The sequence below is a fragment of the Bos indicus genome, chromosome 7 (genome assembly GCF_029378745.1).
Source record: "Bos indicus isolate NIAB-ARS_2022 breed Sahiwal x Tharparkar chromosome 7, NIAB-ARS_B.indTharparkar_mat_pri_1.0, whole genome shotgun sequence".
Taxonomy (NCBI): domain Eukaryota; kingdom Metazoa; phylum Chordata; class Mammalia; order Artiodactyla; family Bovidae; genus Bos; species Bos indicus.
This window is the reverse complement of record NC_091766.1, coordinates 36,945,989-36,965,244: the sequence shown is the minus strand read 5'-3', so window position 1 is coordinate 36,965,244 and position 19,256 is coordinate 36,945,989. Positions and strand designations below refer to the sequence as shown.

The window sequence follows — 19,256 nt, the reverse complement described above, 5'->3', positions numbered from 1 at the left end:
AAACAAACAAACAAACACGTTGAAGCTGGCAGAGGATTACCAAAAGAAGGGAGAGGCAGCCGTTGTAGGACACAGCCCCTACCCCCAGCTCATCCAGCAGTTGGACAGCGTTACATTACGCGATCAATAATGACTGCAGTCCCTTAATTCTGCCTACCAGTAGCTAACAGGAAATACCCTAATTACATGCCACAATTTGAAAAATTATAAATAGCTTTGATTAGTCTTTTCACTTCACAACCTATGTCTCACTTCAGTCCTATATTATGCTATAAATTACTTCTGTTCAAAAGATTTAAAATCAAGCTTTATTTTATTAATTTTTATGTCTTTATCACTTTCTTTTGAGTGAAAATGGACAGATATTCATTATAAAGAATTCAAACAATCAGAAACATCTAAAGTAAAAAATAAGTGCTCACTGGTCCCCTAACCCTAAGGAGTAAGTGGTGTTACTAGTTTGCTATGTATACTTTTATATTGGGATAAATAGATGTTTATATTTTTATACATTTATCCACATATAATTTTTATTTCACAAAAATCTGATTGCTAATTTTATGTTCCTAGAGCTTATTTCCCCCCCTTGATATTTTTAACACTATTCCAGTTTGGTCTATACACATCTACATTATTCATTTTATAGCTGCTTAGTAGTTACAGTTTTACCAATCTCCCAAATATGGATAATCATAGATATATTTTTTCTTTACAAACAATGCACAGTGAGCATCATTTAACAGTGTAGTTGCATCTCTTAATTCTGAAGCCAACAGGTAAAGTGTTGGCCCCTAGAAGTGAAATGAACATAAATTCATTAAGTAATAGTAGTTGGTTTACCACATGTTGCAAATGTGATTTATAATAAATATTTAGTCTTCCTCCCTGTTTCTGGCACAGAGCTCCTAAAATCCTGGGAATTTCCTACCTGAGGAGACCCTTAAAGAGGTTTTTTGCTATGTTAATGAGTTGACTTTCCAGAAAGTACTTAGGAATGGGGGCTAGTTGCCCAGAGAACCAGTCCTGTGATTTAGAGAGTTAGAACTTTAAGTACCCAATGCCGACCTCTGGAGGGGGAAGAGGGGCTAGAGTTTGAGACGGGTCGCCAATAGGTACAGTTGATGAAAGCGCTGGCTATGTAGTGAAACCTTCATTAAAAACCCACAAAGGGGAGAGTTCAGAGACTTTCTGGGTTGGTGAACATGTGGAGGTTTGGGGAGAGTAGCATACCTGGATGGAAAGCATGGATGGGCCTCTCCCCATGCATTACCCCATGCATCTCTTACTTCTGGCTGTTCCTGAATTATATCCTTCTATAAGAAACAGGTAAGCTAGTAAGTAACATATTTCTCTGAATTCTGTGAGCTGCTCTGCAAAATTAATTGAACCCAAGAAAGGTGTATTGGGAACTCATCTATAGCTGGTCACCCAGAAGGACAGGAGATAAACCGGAAGTTTGACCAGTGTCTGAAGTGGTGGAGATGGGTGCGGTCTTGTAGGTGTGAACTCTTCACTTGTGGAATCTGGTGCTATCTTTGGGTAAATAGTTAGATTCTCTGACACATGCTGGTTTCCAAGAATTTCCTGTTTGAGGTGTGGGGAAAATGTTCCCACAGTGGATTTGGTCCAGAACAGCTTCTACCATGTGCAGTACAAACCTGCCCTGTCATCAGATCAGATCAGATCAGTCGCTCAGTTGTGTCCGACTCTCTGTGACCCCATGAATCGCAGCACGCCAGGCCTCCCTGTCCATCACCAACTCCCGGAGTTCACTCAGACTCACGTCCATCGAGTCAGTGATGCCATCCAGCCATCTCATCCTCTGTCGTCCCCTTCTCCTCTTGCCCCCAATCCCTCCCAGCATCAGAGTCTTTTCCAATGAGTCAACTCTTTGCATGAGGTGGCCAAAGTACTGGAGTTTCAGCTTTAGCATCATTCCTTCCAAAGAAATCCCAGGGCTGATCTCCTTGAGAATGGACTGGTTGGATCTCCTTGCAGTCCAAGGGACTCTCAAGAGTCTTCTCCAACACCACAGTTCAAAAGCATCAATTCTTCGGCGCTCAGCCTTCTTCACAGTCCAACTCTCACATCCATACATGACCACAGGAAAAACCATAGCCTTGACTAGACAAACCTTTGTTGGCAAAGTAATGTCTCTGCTTTTGAATATGCTATCTAGGTTGGTCATAACTTTCCTTCCAAGGAGTAAGCGTCTTTTAATTTCATGGCTGCAGTCACCATCTGCAGTGATTTTGGAGCCCAGAAAAATAAAGTCTGACACTGTTTCCACCGTTTCCCCATCTATTTCCCATGAAGTGCCCTGTCATACATTTGTACAAATGTATAATATATACAAGCATGTATAGTATGACATACATTCATATGTGATATGCAATTCATAGTGTTCTAATAAATAAAAAAGAGATTGTGTGGTTGAATTACTCCAAGTATAGAAATTTTCTTGTACATATGTTTTTGGGCACATGTGCAAGAACTCAACATAATTTTCCAGCCAAGAGTATTTTTATTAAGATGTAAATTTGATCATGTCATTTCCCTGCCGAAAACTCTTCATTGACTTTCATGTGAATTTAGACAATGTCCCAAATCTCTGACGTGGTTCATGTGGCTCTATGTTCGACTCTGCCAACCTCTCCAACTTCATCTGACACTCTTTCCATCACTCACTGGTCTTGGGCCATCCTGGTATTTTCCATTTATTGGATGTGCCTTTCCATATCTGAGTCATTTATGCCTGGAAGATTTTTCTTTCCACCAGTCCTTGGATAATCCTTCATGACTGCCAATCTGTAATGTACAACTGGGACCTCCTTTGTTAATTCTCATGTCAGACACAGTTTTACTATTAGGATAGTTATGATTTTAAGAATATATGTATTTGTTCATTTACTCAACAACCTATATAATTTCATCCATTAGGAAAAAGCTTCATGAGTTTTTTACCACTGCATGCTCAGCCCCAAGCATCTAATGGGAGTTCAGTAAGTAGTGATAGTAATAATAAAATGAACCCTTGCAGAACACTTCACAGCACTACTCCAAGTGGTATATTTATGAACACATTTAATCCTCACCACAGTCCTCAGTTGTTACTACTATTTCCTCCACTTTACAGATAAGAAATTGAAGCATAGAATGGTTACGTCACCTGTCCGTGGTCATATAGCTGGTAAGTGACACAGCTGCCACTTGAACTTAAGTAGTCTGATTCCAGCATCTGTACTCTTAATCTGCTGTAGTGTCTCAATATTTTCAATATGAGAGCTCTAATGCAGGCCAATGAAAGAAAACGCTTTGGAACTCCCCTGGCAATCCAGTGGTTCGGGCTCTGTGTTTCCACTGCAGGGAGCTGGGAGGGCGGGGGTGGTGGCACAGGTCTGATCACTGGTTAGAGAACTAAGATTCCACTTGCCTTGCTGTGTGGCCAAAAAAAAAAGAAAGAAAGAAAACCCATGTACAAAAGTTCAGCAGCCACTCTGTACCATTTTTATTTTGTCTAAAGCCTTACTTATTAGTGTAAGACCTATTTGTACTATTGGGGTTTATTTTTGAGACATTTTATCTCTGATCATTAGATTCATCATGTTTAATAAATGCAAAAAACAATATAAATGTTAGAAAGTAATATAGGTCTATTTATTATGGAAACAGTTTGAGTTAAAAAATTAAAAGATCTAAGGAAAAGATGACTGTAGATTCACTTTGGACTGCCAAATTTCCCTCTAAAAGGTTACATTGTGTTTTTTTTTAATTCTTCATAGTTTATGGAAGTGTCTTCTCCCCACACTCTCCCTAACACTATGATTCATCTTTTACATTTTTGTCACTTGGCTGTGTTTCAAACTAAGATGTCTTTAGTTAACTGAAAATTGAGCATGTGTGGGCACTCGGTAAGTGCTTTTTTGCTAAGAGGTTGCTATTTAACAAACTTTGCATAAGTCATTTTCTTTAGGCTTCATAACTCTGTGTGTGTGTGTGTGTGTGTGTAATGGCGCCTTCAACAATTCAAGGGTTCTATTCCCCCAGTATTTACTGCGTTTTTAGTTGTGTGTTAGTAGATCATAAAGATGGTTTGTACCCAAGGGACTAGTAATTTAGTTAAATATTCCAGACCAACACTTACGACTTAGAGGTGAACAGTATAAAACAACAAATGACTCAGTGCTGGACTGTGTACGACAGACCACTAATGACAGGTCATCAACAGTGTTTTCAGAGCCATTGTACCCAGAAGGCCAACAGAGGCCTCGAGAGGGAGCCACGCGAAAGGTGAGGCGTTTGTAATCCAGAAAGCAGGCAAGCGAAGGCTGCCCTGAGGCAAAACCTGAGTAGACCTTGGACCATGATTAGAATTTAAGTAGATTGGGGTGTGGCTTCCCTGGTGACTTCCGAAGCCCTGGTGGCTCAGATGGTAAAGGCTCTGCCTACAATGCAGGAGACCTGGGTTTGGTCCCTGGGTCAGGAAGATCCCCTGGAAAAGAGAATGGCTACCCACTCCAGCAAAAACAAGACGGGGAGCTGACTGTGGCTCAGATCATGAACTCCTTATTGCCAAATTCAGACTTAAATTGAAGAAAGTGGGGAAAACCACTAGACCATTCAGGTATGATAAATCAAATTCCTTATGACTATACAGTGGAAGTGAGAAATAGATTTAAGGGACTAGATCTGATAGACAGACTGCCTGATGAACTGTGGACGGAGGTTCGAGACATTGTACAGGAGATAGAGATCAAGAACATCCCCAAGAAAAAGAAATGCAAAAAAGCAAATGGCTCCCTGAGGAGGCCTTACAAATAGCCGTGAAAAAAGAGAAGCAAAAAGCAAAGGAGAAAAGGAAAGATATTCCCATTTGAATGCAGAGTTCCAAAGAATAGCAAGGAGAGATAAGAAAGCCTTCCTCAGCGATCAATGCAAAGAAATAGAGGAAAACAATAGAATAGGAAAAACTAGAGATCTCTTCAAGAAAATCAGAGATACCAAGGGAACATTTAATGCAAAGATGGGCTCAGTAAAGGACAGAAATGGTAGGGACCTAACAGAAGCAGAAGATATTAAGAAGAGGTGGCAAGAATACACAGAACTGTACAAAAAAAGATCTTCACAACCCAGATAATCATGATGGTGTGATCACTCACATAGAGCCAGACATCCTGGAATGTGAAGTTAGGTGGGCCTTAGAAAGCATCACTATGAACAAAGCTAGTGGAGGTGGTGGAATTCCAGTGGAGCTATTTCAAATCCTGAAAGATGATGCTATGAAAGTGCTGCACTCAATATGCCAGCCAATTTGGAAAACTCAGCAGTGGCCACAGAACTGGAAAAGGTCAATTTTCATTCCAATCCCAAAGAAAGGCAATGCCAAAGAATGCTCAAACTACCGCACAATTGCACTCATCTCACATGCTAGTAAAGTAATGCTCAAAATTCTCCAAGCCAGGCTTCAGCAATACGTGAACTGTGAGCTTCCAGATGTTTAAGCTGGTTTTAGAAAAGGCAGAGGAACCAGAGATCAAATTGCCAACATCCGATGTATCATCAAAAAAGCAAGAGAGTTTCAGAAAAACGTCTATTTCTTTATTGACTATGCCAAAGTCTTTGACTGTGTGGATCACAGTAAACTGTGGAAAATTTCTGAAAGAGCTGGGAATACCAGACTACCTGACCTGCATCTTGAGAAACCAATATGCAGGTCAGGAAGCAACAGTTAGAACTGGACAGGGAACAACAGACTGGTTCCAAATAGGAAAAGGAGTACGTCAAGGCTGTATATTGTCACCGTGCTTATTTAACTTCTATGCAGAGTACATCATGAGAAACGCTGGATTGCAAGACATACAAGCTGGAATCAAGATTGCTGGGAGAAATATCAATAACCTCAGATATGCAGATGACACCACCCTTATGGCAGAAAGTGAAGAAAAACTAAAGAGCCTCTTGATGAAAGTGAAAGTGGAGAGTGAAAAAGTTGGCTTAAAGCTCAACATTCAGAAAACGAAGATCATGGCATCTGGTCCCATTACTTCATGGAAATAGATGGGGAAACAATGGAAATAGTAAGAGAATTTATTTTCTTGGGCTTCAAAGTCACTGCAGATGGTGACTGCAGCCATGAAATTAAATGATGCTTACTCCTTGGAAGGAAAGTTATGACCAACCTAGACAGCATATTCAAAAGCAGAGACATTACTTTATCAACAAAGGTCCCTGTAGTCAAGGCTATGGTTTTTCCAGTGGTCATGTATGGATGTGAGAGTTGGACTATAAAGACAGCTGAGCTCAGAAGAATTGATGCTTTTGAACTGTGGTGTTGCAGAAGACTCTTGAGAGTCCCTTAGACTGAAAGGAGATCCAACCAGTCCATTCTGAAGGAGATCAGTCCTGGGTATTCATTGGAAGGACTGATGTTCAAGCTGAAACTCCAATACTTTGGCCACCTGATGCAAAGAGCTGACTTATTGGAAAAGACCCTGATGCTAGGAAAGATTGAGGGCAGGAGGAGAAGGGGGCAACAGAGGATGAGGTGGTTGGATGGCATCAATGACTCGATGGACATGAGTTTGGGTAAACTCTGGGAGTTGGTGATGGACAGAGAGGCCTGGCGTGCTGCGGTTCATGGGATCACAAAGAGTCAGACTCGACTGCGTGACTGAACTGAACTCCACTATTCTTGCTTGGAGAATCCCTAATGCACAGAGGAGCCTGAGTGGTCCCAGTCAATGGGATCATAAGGAGTCCGGCAAGACTGAGCAACTAACACTTTGATTTCACTTTCAGATTGGGGTATGGCTCTTCCAACAAGGGCCATAACAGGAGTGAAGGTATAATTAGTGAAGAATTAATGTGACCTATTTTGGAGACTGACATTCTCTTCCATGATGAAAAATGATCCCACAAATAAAATCACCTTGCTCTAAAAGAAAATGTAATAAATAGCTGGAAGTAATTAATGAAACACAGTGTAGTCACTGCTTGGCAGAGCAATCAGGAATCACAGAGCAGTATTCGCTAATAAGGTGATTTAAACTCATTTTCAAGGATGAGAAGAACTGAACTCTGAAGGACTTGTTGATATGATTCCACTTGGCCTCGACAGTGTCCCGAATGATCTGCTATCCAAGGCATATGGTGCATATTTATATGGCTGCATCTCAAGGCTTACATAAATTAAGGCTATGCATTTGCCCTTAAGAAAGTAGAATAAACAATTTGCTCTGAAAAGCCATAAGAAGTTTTCCAAACCCTTTCTCTGTGCATCTAGCTATCTACCACAAACACAGAGTCCTGAAAGATGAATTCTGTAAGCAGTGAAACACTAAACAGTCTTCTTTAACAAGTTGACTCTTCTAGAATTTATATAAAGCACACAAACAGTGCACAGTTTTAATTAAGAGGGTGGGATTGACATATAAACATTAGTATATATAAAATAGGTATCAACAAGAATCTGCTGTATAGTGGAGGGAACTCTACTCAATACTCTGTGATAACCTATTTTCTTTCAGGAAAAGAATCTGAAAAAGAACATGTATATATATATTATATAATCATTATTATATAATCAGATCAGATCAGATCAGATCAGTCACTCAGTCGTGTCCGACTCTTTGCGACCCCATGAATCCCAGCACGCCAGACCTCCCTGTCCATCACCAACTCCCGGAGTTCACTCAGACTCACGTCCATCGAGTCAGTGATGCCATCCAGCCATCTCATCCTCTGTCGTCCCCTTCTCCTCCTGCCCCCAATCCCTCCCAGCATCAGAGTCTTTTCCAATGAGTCAACTCTGCATGAGATGACCAAAGTACTGGAGTTTCAGCTTTAGCATCATTCCTTCCGAAGAACACCCAGGGCTGATCTCCTTCAAAATGGGCTGGTTGGATCTCCTTGCAGTCCAAGGGACTCCCAAGAGTCTTCTCCAACACCACAGTTCAAAAGCATCAATTCTTCGGTGCTCAGCCTTCTTCACAGTCCAACTCTCACATCCATACATGACCACAGGAAATATTAACCTATATGGGGAAATAATCTGAAAAAGGATATGTATATATATTATATAATATATATCATTATTATATAATCTTAACACATGGGAAAAGAAGCTGAAAAAGAATATATATAATATATATGTGAATCACTGTTGTAATCTGAAACTAATACAACATTATAAATCAACTATACTTCAATATAAAATAAAAATTTGAAGAAAAGAGTGTGTGGTTTAGAACCATCAGTCTTCAGTCTTGCAAATTTGTTACAGTGTGTCCACAGAAATCTCTGGATGTTCCTTTTTGACTAGTTTGGGAGAGGAGGTAATCCACCTTTTTAAAACTTGCTATCTAAATTTGTGGGCAATTTCCCTAAGCTCATATGTAACATGAGGATAATCATAGGATCTGTGCCACAGAGTTGTACAAATTAGAGCATGTGTAATGTACATTGGTTTCCATGATGACGATATACACTAAACACCAACTGAATGGCACTTCTTGTTGTTATTTCTGTTTTTCTTTTTCAAACTGGATTAAAAGAATTTGAGAGAACAAGATAAGCCCTCAAGGAAAAGGAAAGAAAAGTAACATTCATTGGGTGCATATTATGTGCTCAGTGGCTTAAGTGGCTTATAGATGTCATCTCACTTTTTAGCTGAAAAGTGAAACTTCAGCCATATGCAAAGGCTGAGATTATATATTATTTAGAAAATCGAAAGAATTTTTAACAAAATAAGAAATCTGGTTAATGTTAAAATGGACACCGCATTTTCTACTATCATCTCAACCCTGGGCTTTGACCTAAAGGGAAAAGTGAGGTAAAGTCGCTCAGTCGTGTCCGACTCTTTGCAACCCCATAGACTGTAGCCTACCAGGCTCCTCCGTCCATGGGGTTTTCCAGGCAAGAGTACTGGAGTGGGGTGCCATTGCCTTCTCCAGAGGATCTTCCTGACCCAGGAATCGAACCCGGGTCTCCTGCATTGTAGGCAGACGCTTTACCGTCTGAGCCACCAGGGAAGCCTTTGACCTAATGTTATGTTTAAAAGAGTGATATAAAACTCCAGTCTTTTCAAATCTCCTAGGCTGGTGCCCACTGTAAGATCAAGTGGTTATTATGACCTTTACTTGGGTAAATATAGGCAACTTATTTACCCAGGCAAAGGTCTCTAAAATGGAAGTCTCTAAAATGGTGTGTTTTAAGTAAGTCTTAGGCTGTTGCCTGTGAGGAAGGAATTTGCTTTTTGGCTTGTGTTAGAAATTGCAGTTCTCTGATGGCTTTCTGTGATTAGCACTTGTTGGATGCTTCAAGTGTTTCTTATGGGGAAGATGTAATTGGGCCTCCTCTGTTTTGCATCTTCAAATGTATTTTGAATGGCCACCTGAGAAAACGTTTAGCAGAAACACTTGTTAATGGATTTTTTTCTTATCCTGGGTTTACTTCTAATGCAACAATAATCACATATATTTCCAAAGTGCTTTTCAACCCCACATACTGCAAAGCCTTTTACAAACTAAATGCAGTAATGAAATCACCTGTCCCATCAAAACTATGCAGCTCTCCCTGGTGCAGAGTAAGGGCAGCAGGAAGGGAAAGGAGTAATTCAGAGAGGATTCCAGGATAAGACTGGACTTGGGGGGAGGAGGGGCAGGGGCATGGAATTGTTTCTGTTGGAATGCTGACAGCCTGGCCTCTAAGCTGAATGCAAATAAGTACTCCAGGAATGAACTACGCTTTCTACTCTGGGCCTGAGTTCATGCTCTACTCCCATTCTCTTCTGTCCCACATTCCTGGAGAACCTTTGCCAATCAAGCCAGGAGACAATTTCAGTTACAGAGAAGAGTACAAATTGGGCTGAAGAAAAATCAGGGGAATTAGTTGCTTCGAATAAAAACATAAATATTATTTCCTTGTATTCCTCTTCCTCTCTTGATTACCGAAAACATAAAATAATATTGTTTTTAAAATGTTGTAAAAGTGAATCACATACTGTGCACTCTGTGTCAGTTTCTTTTACTGTGTTTACTTAATTGTGTTTGAGATTCATCTAGCCTTTGGATATAGTGGTAGTTCATTTACTTATACTTGGCAATAGCATTATATTGGGTAAATATACTACAATTTATTTTACACACACACATACACACACCCTCTTTGTTCACCTAAGGGTGTATGTGAAGTATAATGGCATTTAAGTTATATATGTCAACTTAAAAAAAAAGCACAATGTGAGAGTTGCAAGTTAAGTTTTATTTTGGTAAAATGAAGACTTACAGCCTGGGAGTCAGCATTTCAGATAGCTCTGAGAAACTACTTCAAAGAGGCAGGAGGGAAAGTCAGTATATATGCTTTTAGTGAAGGGAGAGTACATGCAATCAAGCACAGATTTGTTTTTTGTTCACGGGAGGTTTCTGCCAGTTGTAAGAACAGTCATCACTATAAAGGATTTTAGTGCTTTTCTAGATATGAGAAGATATAAGAATTGGACTCATAAAATGGACTCCTGAAAATGTCTAACTATCTGAAGACCTGTTCTTCCAGTTCCCCACCCACCTCCTGAGCACGACAGAGTGCCTCACTTCTGCTCTTTACCCTGAACTCCTTTTAGGAGGTGTTGAAAATCAGCAGCCTCAGCAGGCACATGATTTAATCCTTGTAGCAGTAGACCGGAGAAGGCAATGGCACCCCACTCCAGTACTCTTGCCTGGAAAATCCCATGGATGGAGGAGCCTGGTAGGCTGCAATCCATGGGGTCGCTAAGAGTCTGATACGATTGAACGACTTCACTTTCACTTTTCACTTTCATGCATTGGAGAAGGAAATGGCAACCCACTCCAGTGTTCTTGCCTGGAGAATCCCAGGGATGGGGGAGCCTGGTGGGCTGCTGTCTGTGGGGTCGCACAGAGTCGGACACGACTGAAGCGACTTAGCAAAGCAGAGAGCAGAGACTATACAGTCCATGGAATTCTCCAGGCCAGAATACTGGAGTGGGTAGCCTTTCCCTTCTCAAGGCAATTTTCTCAGGGATTGAACCCAGGTCTCCCACATTGCAGGTGGATTCTTTACCAGCTTGAGCCAGAAGGGAGAGGTAGATGGCAAGCACCAATTTGTAGTTGACAAATACATAAAACAAATTTTAATGCTAACTTAAAGAGGATAAAGTTAACTCTATGCCAATTTTTTAAATGGATGTGGTAGATAGCAGAATATATATAAAATTGGGTACTTCATAATCAGATTGGACAGGGAATTCTATCAAAAAGGATTTGCTTTTCATGTTTGACTTGATGATGTACAAGGGAAAATGCAGAGGAGTTAGGTTGCCAACAGGTGAAAATTCAATAGTGTGTGTATTTCTTCATAGCTACTTCATGAAAACTGTCCCTTATTTTTTCCTGTACACCTTACCTGAATATGCAAGGTGTGTAGGATGTCTAATATATGTTAAAAATAGCAATATCTCACAAATAGGAAAATAACATTCCAAGTAACTATTTGCCTTGGGAACAAAGCAGTAAATAAGATACTAATTTATTACAGATATGCTTCAAAAAACACATTGAAACTACCAACTAAATAGTAACAACATTTGACTGAGAAATGTCAGCATACCTAAAATTTAATTATATCCTGATGAATAGTCAAGGTTTATTTTCAGTGAAGAAGCATATTTTTTTCAATTCAAAAAAACTTTCTGTGATGCAATTTAAAGAAGTTTTGTTTTATTTTTCTACACTGCTACACTGCCACCACTTGTAAATTTGACTCCTGTGGTTTGTTGTCTTCTGATGCTTCTTTGGGTTAAGCCTGTGTTCATTTGGTCAGGAAAATGGATGTGCTGAGTTTTGTTGTTGTGTAGTTGCTCAGTCATGTCTGACTCTTTGTAACCCCATGGACTGTAGCCCGCCAGGCTCCTCTGTCCATGGAATCTCCAGGCAAGAATACTGGAGTGGGTTGCCATTTCCTTCTCCAGGGGATCTTTCTGACCCAGGGATCAAATCTGTGTCTCTTGCATTGCCGGTGGGTTCTTTTCCCCACTGAGCTACTTGGGAAATTCTCATGCTGAGTTGTATGTTGGCTAATAAAATGAAAAGATGAACCAGGTGTACAGCCATTTTTGAACAAAATTTCTAATGTAAATAAATACACATATTAAAAAAGTATAAATTTTAAGGGTATAGCAATGGATTATCACTAAACACGTCTGTGCAACTACATTTGAAATTGAGAAATATATAATCACTAGCCCCTGGAAGCTGCTCTCTCGCCCACCGCCCTGAGTCATTCCCTTTCCTGTTCCTTTCCTGATTGCCAATAATACGAATTAATATGGCCTGTTTTTAAAATTTTATAAAAATAGAGTTGTGCACTTTTTATTATTTTTAATCAGCTTTCATATTTTGAATGGTGCTGTAGTTAATCATGTACACTGGTGAATGGAGTATGTTGTATGAATACACCACAATTTACTTACCTCTTCTACTATTAATGAATATTCAGGTTGTTTCTAGGGTTTTTTGCTATTACAAATATTGGTACTGTGACCATTTCTTATGCTGGTCTTTGGATATATACATAGCTGCATTTCTCTTGGTTCTAGAACTCAGAATCATTGCACCTAGATATTTTTATCAATTTAAATATTAATTGACACTGCTAAGCAGTTTCCCATTTTAATTGTACCAATTCAGACTTTCACCTCCACCCACTCCAGTACTCTTGCCTGGAAAATCCCATGGACGGAGGAGCCTTGTAGGCTGCAGTCCATGGGGTCACAGAGTCGGACACGACTGAGTGACTTCACTTTTACTTTTCCCTTTCATGAATTGGAGAAGGAAATGGCAACCCGCTCCAGTTTTCTTGCCTGGAGAATCCCAGGGATGGCAGAGCCTGGTGGGCTGCTGTCTATGGGGTCGTACAGAGTCGGACACGACTGAAGTGACTTAGCAGCAGCAGCAGCAGACTTTCATCAGCGGTGTATCAGATTTCCCTTTGTTCTCCATCCTTACAAACACTTGGTTTTGTGGGTCTTTTTAGTTCTAGCCATTTTGACTGAGGAGTAGAATCTCATTATAGCTTTATTTGCATTTCTAAGTTATTAATGAGATTTCACCTTTTCATATATTCATTGGAAATGTGGATATTGAGAATGATAAATTTTCATGTATTTAACTTCGGTGACTGGAATAAATTTTACTTTAGTCTTTAATCAGCACTCCCCTATGCTTCTGACCATGTGGACATAGACAAATGAAAATGTTACCAATTCTTATTCTTATCTAGCCATCATGTAGGTGTATGAAAAGCAGTGCCAGTAACCTCAGTAACTGGCTAAACCACAGCCACATACTCAAATTATTACTTGCCCAAATAGTCCCTCCCCTTATGATAAGTACTATTGTTGTTCAGTCACTCAGTCATGTCTGACTCTTTGCAACCCCATGGACTGCAGAACGCTAGGCTTCCCTGTCCTTCACTATCTCCTGGAGTTTACTCAAAATCAGGTCCATTGAGTCAATGATGTTATCCAATCATCTTATCCACTGTTGCCCCCTTTTCGTCCTGCCTTCAATCTTGCACAGCATCCAGGTGTTTTCCGATGAGTCAGCTCTTTGCATCAGGTAGCCAAAGTATTGGAGTTTCAGCTTCAGCATCAGTCCTTCCAGTGAACATTCAGGATTGATCTCCTTTAGGATGGACTGGTTGGATCTCCTTGCTGTCTGGCAGACTCTCAAGAGTCTTCTCCCGCACACAATTCAAAAGCATCAATTCCTTGGTGCTCAGCCTTCTTTATGGTCCAACTCTCACATCCGTACATGACTTACTGGAAAAACTGTAGCTTTGACTACATGGACCTTTGTTGGCAAAGTGATGTCTCTGCTTTTTAATATGCTGTCTATGTTTGTCATAGCTTTTCTTCCAAGGGGCAAGCGTCTTTTAATTTCATGGTTGTAGTCACTGTCCACAGTAATTTTGGAGCCCAATAAAATAAAATCTGACATTGCATCCATTTTTTTTCCCCATCTATTTGCCATAAAGTGGAAGGAAAGTTATGACCAACCTAGACAGCGTATTAAAAAGTGGAGATGTTACTTTGCCAACAAAGGTCCATCTAGTCAAGGCTATGGTTTTTCCAGTGGTCATGTATGGATGTGAGAGTTGGACTATAAAGAAAGCTGAGCACTGAAGAATTGATGCTTTTGAACTGTGGTGTTGGAGAAGACTCTTGAGAGTCCCTTGGACTGCAAGGAGTTCCAACCAGTCCATCCTAAAGGAGATCAGTCCTGGGTGTTCATTGGAAGGACTAATGCTGAAGCTGAAACTCCAATACTTTGGCCACCTGATGTGAAGAGCTGACTCATTGGAAAAGACCCCGATGCTGGGAAAGATTGAGGGCAGGAGGAGAAGGGGATGACAGAGGATGAGATGGTTGGATGGCATCACCGACTTGATGGACATGGGTGGGTGAATTCCAGGAGTTGGTGATGGACAGGGAGGCCTGGTGTGGTGCGGTTCATGGGGTTGCAAAGAGTTGGACACGACTGAGAGACTGAACTGAACTGATAGGACTTCATAATCTTAGTTTTTCAAATGTTGAGTTTTAAGCCAGCCTTTTAACTCTCCTCTTTCACCCTCATTAAGAGGCTCTTTAGTTCCTCTTCACTTTCTGCCGTTAGAGTGGTATCATCTGTATATCTGAGGTTGGTTGATATTTCTCCTGGCAGTCTTGATTCCAGCTTGTGCTTCTTCCAGCCTGGCATTTCACATGGTATATTCTGCATATAAGTTAAATAAACAGAGTGACAATCAATATACAGCCTTGACATACTCCTTTCCCGATTTAGAACTAGTCCATTGTTCCATGTCTGGTTCTAACTCTTGCTTCTTGACCTGCATACAGGTTTCTCAGGAGGCAGGGAATGTGGTCTGGTATTTCCATCTCTTGAAGAATTTTCCACAGTTTTTTGTGATCCACACAGTCAAAGGCTTTAGCATAGTCAATGAAGCAGAGTAGATGTTTTTCTGGAATTCTCTTGCTTTCTCTATGATCCAGTGGATGTTGGCAATTTGATAAGTACTATAAAGAAAAATAAATTTGCTGCTGAAGAAAATAAATAGTGATAAAGTTGGAGGAGAATGGCTTTTTTTTTTTTTTTTCTAGGAAAGGTCTCTGTAAGGAGATGTTATTTGACCGATAACCTTAAATGTAGTGAGGGGATTAAACAAGTGTAAACTGATTAATTTGGATTGTACTCTGAGTGATAGGATGAGTTTGGAACATTATGATTAAGAGAGTATATGATGAGACTCCTGTTTTTAAAAGATAACTCAGGATAGTGGATGAAGAAAGACCTCAGGAGATAAAAGTGAAAATAAAGAGACCACTGGGAAGGAAAGACTGGTGAGTGATGATGGCTGCTTGACATGGGTTGTAGTAGTGCAGGCAGTGAAGAGGGACCAAGGTCAGGACACATGATGCAGGTCAATTCCAAGTACTCGCTGAAGGTTGGGTTAATGGGAGTTACTGAGGATGCCTTTTGTGTTTAAAGCCTGAGCATTTGAGTGACTGGGATTTTCAGTTACTGACATGTAGAAAACTGAGAGAAGAGAAAATCTGGAATGGGAGGGAAACTAAAGAGTTCTCTTTTGGAAATGTTAGACTTGGGAAATCTACCAGACATGAAAGTGGAAATGTTAAGAAGGCTGTTGTATGTATAAGTCTAGAGCATTGGTGAGAGGTCAGGGCTAACATGTGGGAATGATATGGGAATCATTTGAAATTAACATCACGGAATTTGATGAAAAGACTTCTGAGTGATTCACCATAGAAAAGTGGGGAGGAGAGGAGATGACTTTAAATGTTGGGACACTCCAATATTTAGGTGTTTGAAGCAGGAGACTACAGCAAAGGAAACTAAAATGCAGTGTTTCATCACACTGGAAGAAAACAGGAGTGTTTTCTTGGAAACCAGCTGAAGAACATATTTGTAAAGGGAGGGAACAAGCAGTTGTGTTCATTGCTGAAAGGTCAAGTAAGATGAGACTGAAAGTTGAACATGGTGTTTGGCAAGATGGAGCTTCTTGGTGACTTCTGCAAGAGTGGTTTCAGTGTAGTGATGAGATCAGATCCATCTTGGAGTGGGCTGGGGAGAGACTGTGAGGAAGCATAGCCAAGCATAGACACTTCTTTCATGAAGTTTTGACATAGAAAGAGGCAGAGAGATAAGGTAATAGCTAGAAGAGTTCATGGGGTCCATGTACTTTTCGAAATGGAAGAAACAAGAAGATATTTGTGTGCTGATGAAAATGATTCAGTGTAGATAATAATTCCAGGAAAGATAATGAAGGGAAACAAAATATAGATTAAAAAAAAAACACCGAATTAACAAGGTTAGCTCAACTGTGGTGGACACTAGCCAAAAGGAAATGATACATAAAACTTTCACTGTCTAAAACTAAGAAAATACTTTTTCCTGCCCCTCAGAAACATTATTTCCCAAAATATAAATCATGGATCTTGTGTTTTCTTAATGGCCATGTTTGTACATGTATATAAAAGAACAAAACATTTAGACATTTGTGATCAAGAGATTCTATCCCTGGTCTAAACATTTACTCACATTGTCCATAGCTTATTTTCTCAGTATTTATCCATAAAGCCAAAGATTTTTCTAAGTGGTGGGATCACTATAAAGAACATTCCATCAAACAAACTAGTGAAAGAAAGGCATTTCAACTGGCATTTCAGTGTCACCCCAACTTCTTCACAAAACAACCGTGTCACTAGCTAGCCCAGCAGTTTAAACAGTTGTGAAAGTTTACTAAAATTCTTTCCTTGTTGCTTTTTGCAGAGACATGCTAGAAGGAATTAGTGTGTATGTGTCCTCTTTATCTTCCTCTTGCTTTTGCCGTCTTTTATGTTTATGCATAGAATAGGAGATGTGTTTTCAGAGATTGTTGAATTCTTTCATCAGCATGTTTCCTACATTTTCTGGGCTCTGTTGGGAAGTTAGGAAAGGAGCAATGTAAGCAATGGACCTATTTCTTATTCTATAAATAAAGACAATTAATAAGTTTAATCCTGTGCAAATATGAAGAAGAAAAAGTATACGAAACAAAGTGGCTTTTCTCAGCATTGAATTCAGCGTATATGATTAGACCCTCTTTTCAAATATCCATCAGTAAACATCAGCTATCTAGACACAGTTTTTTAGCAAAATAGTTTTGCTGAATGTTTGTATTTCTTGCAATTTTCCCCTTATAATTTATCTTATTCTCTATGTGTTTGGTGTAATTAATACAGGTCTTGTACTTTACATTTTTAAACACTCTTTGTACTGTGCAGTACTAAGTTTCAAAGCCTTTCAATCCATCGTCTGATTTGAACTTGTCTGTGACACATGCATGGCAACTTTTGCTTTACAAACTAGGAAACTGAGGCTGGGGTGGAAGAAGTGACAGCCAGCAAGCAAGCTGAGTGTGAAACCCGAGTGCTCTGCTGTCCACCTTATGGGCTTTCCATCACGCCGTAACATTCCCTAGTCCCCTTTGCTTCCTCTGTAAGCTGAACACAATTTCTGAATGTCAGACTTGATGTTCCCGTTTGCAACTGCTGGGCTAGCTTTGAAGGATGATCTTAAAATGTTATTTCTTTGTAAACTTTAAGGAATTAAAAATTGAGTTTCCTTTAATTTCGCTGTAAGTATCCCTTTCAATAATTTGTTTAAAAATATATATGGATGATGGATGTAAACTGGATTTACTGTGGTGGTCATCTGGCAGTATATACAAATATCAAATCGTTATGTTTTGCACCTGCAACGAATATCATGTTATGTGTTGATTTTTTCCCTCCCTCCCTCTTTTTCTGTGTGTGTGTGTGTGTGTGTGTGTGTGTGTGTGTGTATGAGTGATGTTTAGTATGGACCAGGTATTGTTTGAACTTCTGGATACAGCATGGAGAAAAAGACAGAATCCTGTCTCTCATGGACTGTGCAGTCCAATTGCAGAGCTTTTTCCAGTGTACAGTGAGTTATCAAATTCTTCTGGGATCAGTTGAAGAGAGATTTTTGCCAGTGTCTTATTTTGGAAAGTTGTTTGTATTATATTCTCGAGGTTGTTGAATTGACTTTGTCAGTGGTTCAGGTAAAGCCCTTTCATCAATTCTCTAAAAGAGTATACAGTTGCAGCAATTGGAACATGGCATCACTGGTCATCTTCATAGTTGACCAGGTTGCTTCTTATGAAAGGCATGGATAGTGTTGTGGTCCATGCATGGGTTGGAAAAGAATTTCCAGACATGAGACAGAATAAGAGGGAAATAAAGTTTATTAGAGTGGGAGATGCTGTTAGAACAGCAGGCCAGCTCAGGGGAGAACCGACATTGAACAGGGGTCCTTAGTCCACTTTTATAGCCAGGGTACCAGGAATGGGATAGGGGTCTTGCAGGTCATTTGCTGATTGGATGAGGCATGTATACTGGGTGGGGAGAAGAGTAAGGCAAATACCTTCTCCCTATAGGGTTGGAGGGGAGACAGGTTATACTGGTCAGAAGGACCTGAAATTCATTAATAATAACAACATTGGGGATGGGATGGAAGGTTGATAAGGGTCTGGTGTTTCTGTTCCTATATTCCAAGACCCTCCTTGGTTTCATCAGCTCTTTCGTCCTGGGGCCACCACAGATAGTATTGCTCTTGAAACACTTGAACACCAGGATGTTGAAGGGCTTTAAAGAAGCCATGTGAAAACCATTTCTATTTAAAGATTGAACTAAAGCAAAATATGATGCTTACAAAATATTGCCTAAAAATATGTAATATTTATTGTCAGGTTTGTGATGAAGGCTTCAAAAGAAACATTTCATCAAATTCTTGGAAGAAAGCTCGATCATTATTATTGACTTTAAAATTACAAAACTGAGCCTTAGAGACATTAGTTTATCTGTGAAGTGGCAGAGCTAGAATGTGAGTCTAGGAGGTCTAATTCCTTAGCTTTTGCTTTAACCACTATGTTATATGGACCTACCTTGGAAATTTTATACGTTTGGTTCCAGAGGATTGCAATAAAGTGAATCTCTCAAGTAGAGAGTCATGTGAATTTTTTGGTTTTCCAGTGCCTTAAAACTTATGTTTACATTATATTGGAGTCCGTTGAGTGTGCAATAGCATTATGTATAAAAATGTGCATAGTTTAACAAACTTAACTGCTAAAATATGCTAACCATCATCTATGCCTTCAGCAAG

General features: G+C 39.8%; 1 non-coding gene across 1 annotated transcript; it reads right to left on the bottom strand.

The window, feature by feature from the left end:
* Window positions 1-8,956: 8,956 nt before the first annotated feature.
* On the bottom strand, window positions 8,957-9,029 carry TRNAC-ACA (transfer RNA cysteine (anticodon ACA)). The gene has a single exon. It is a non-coding gene; the product is annotated as a tRNA-Cys (tRNA).
* Window positions 9,030-19,256: the final 10,227 nt, after the last annotated feature.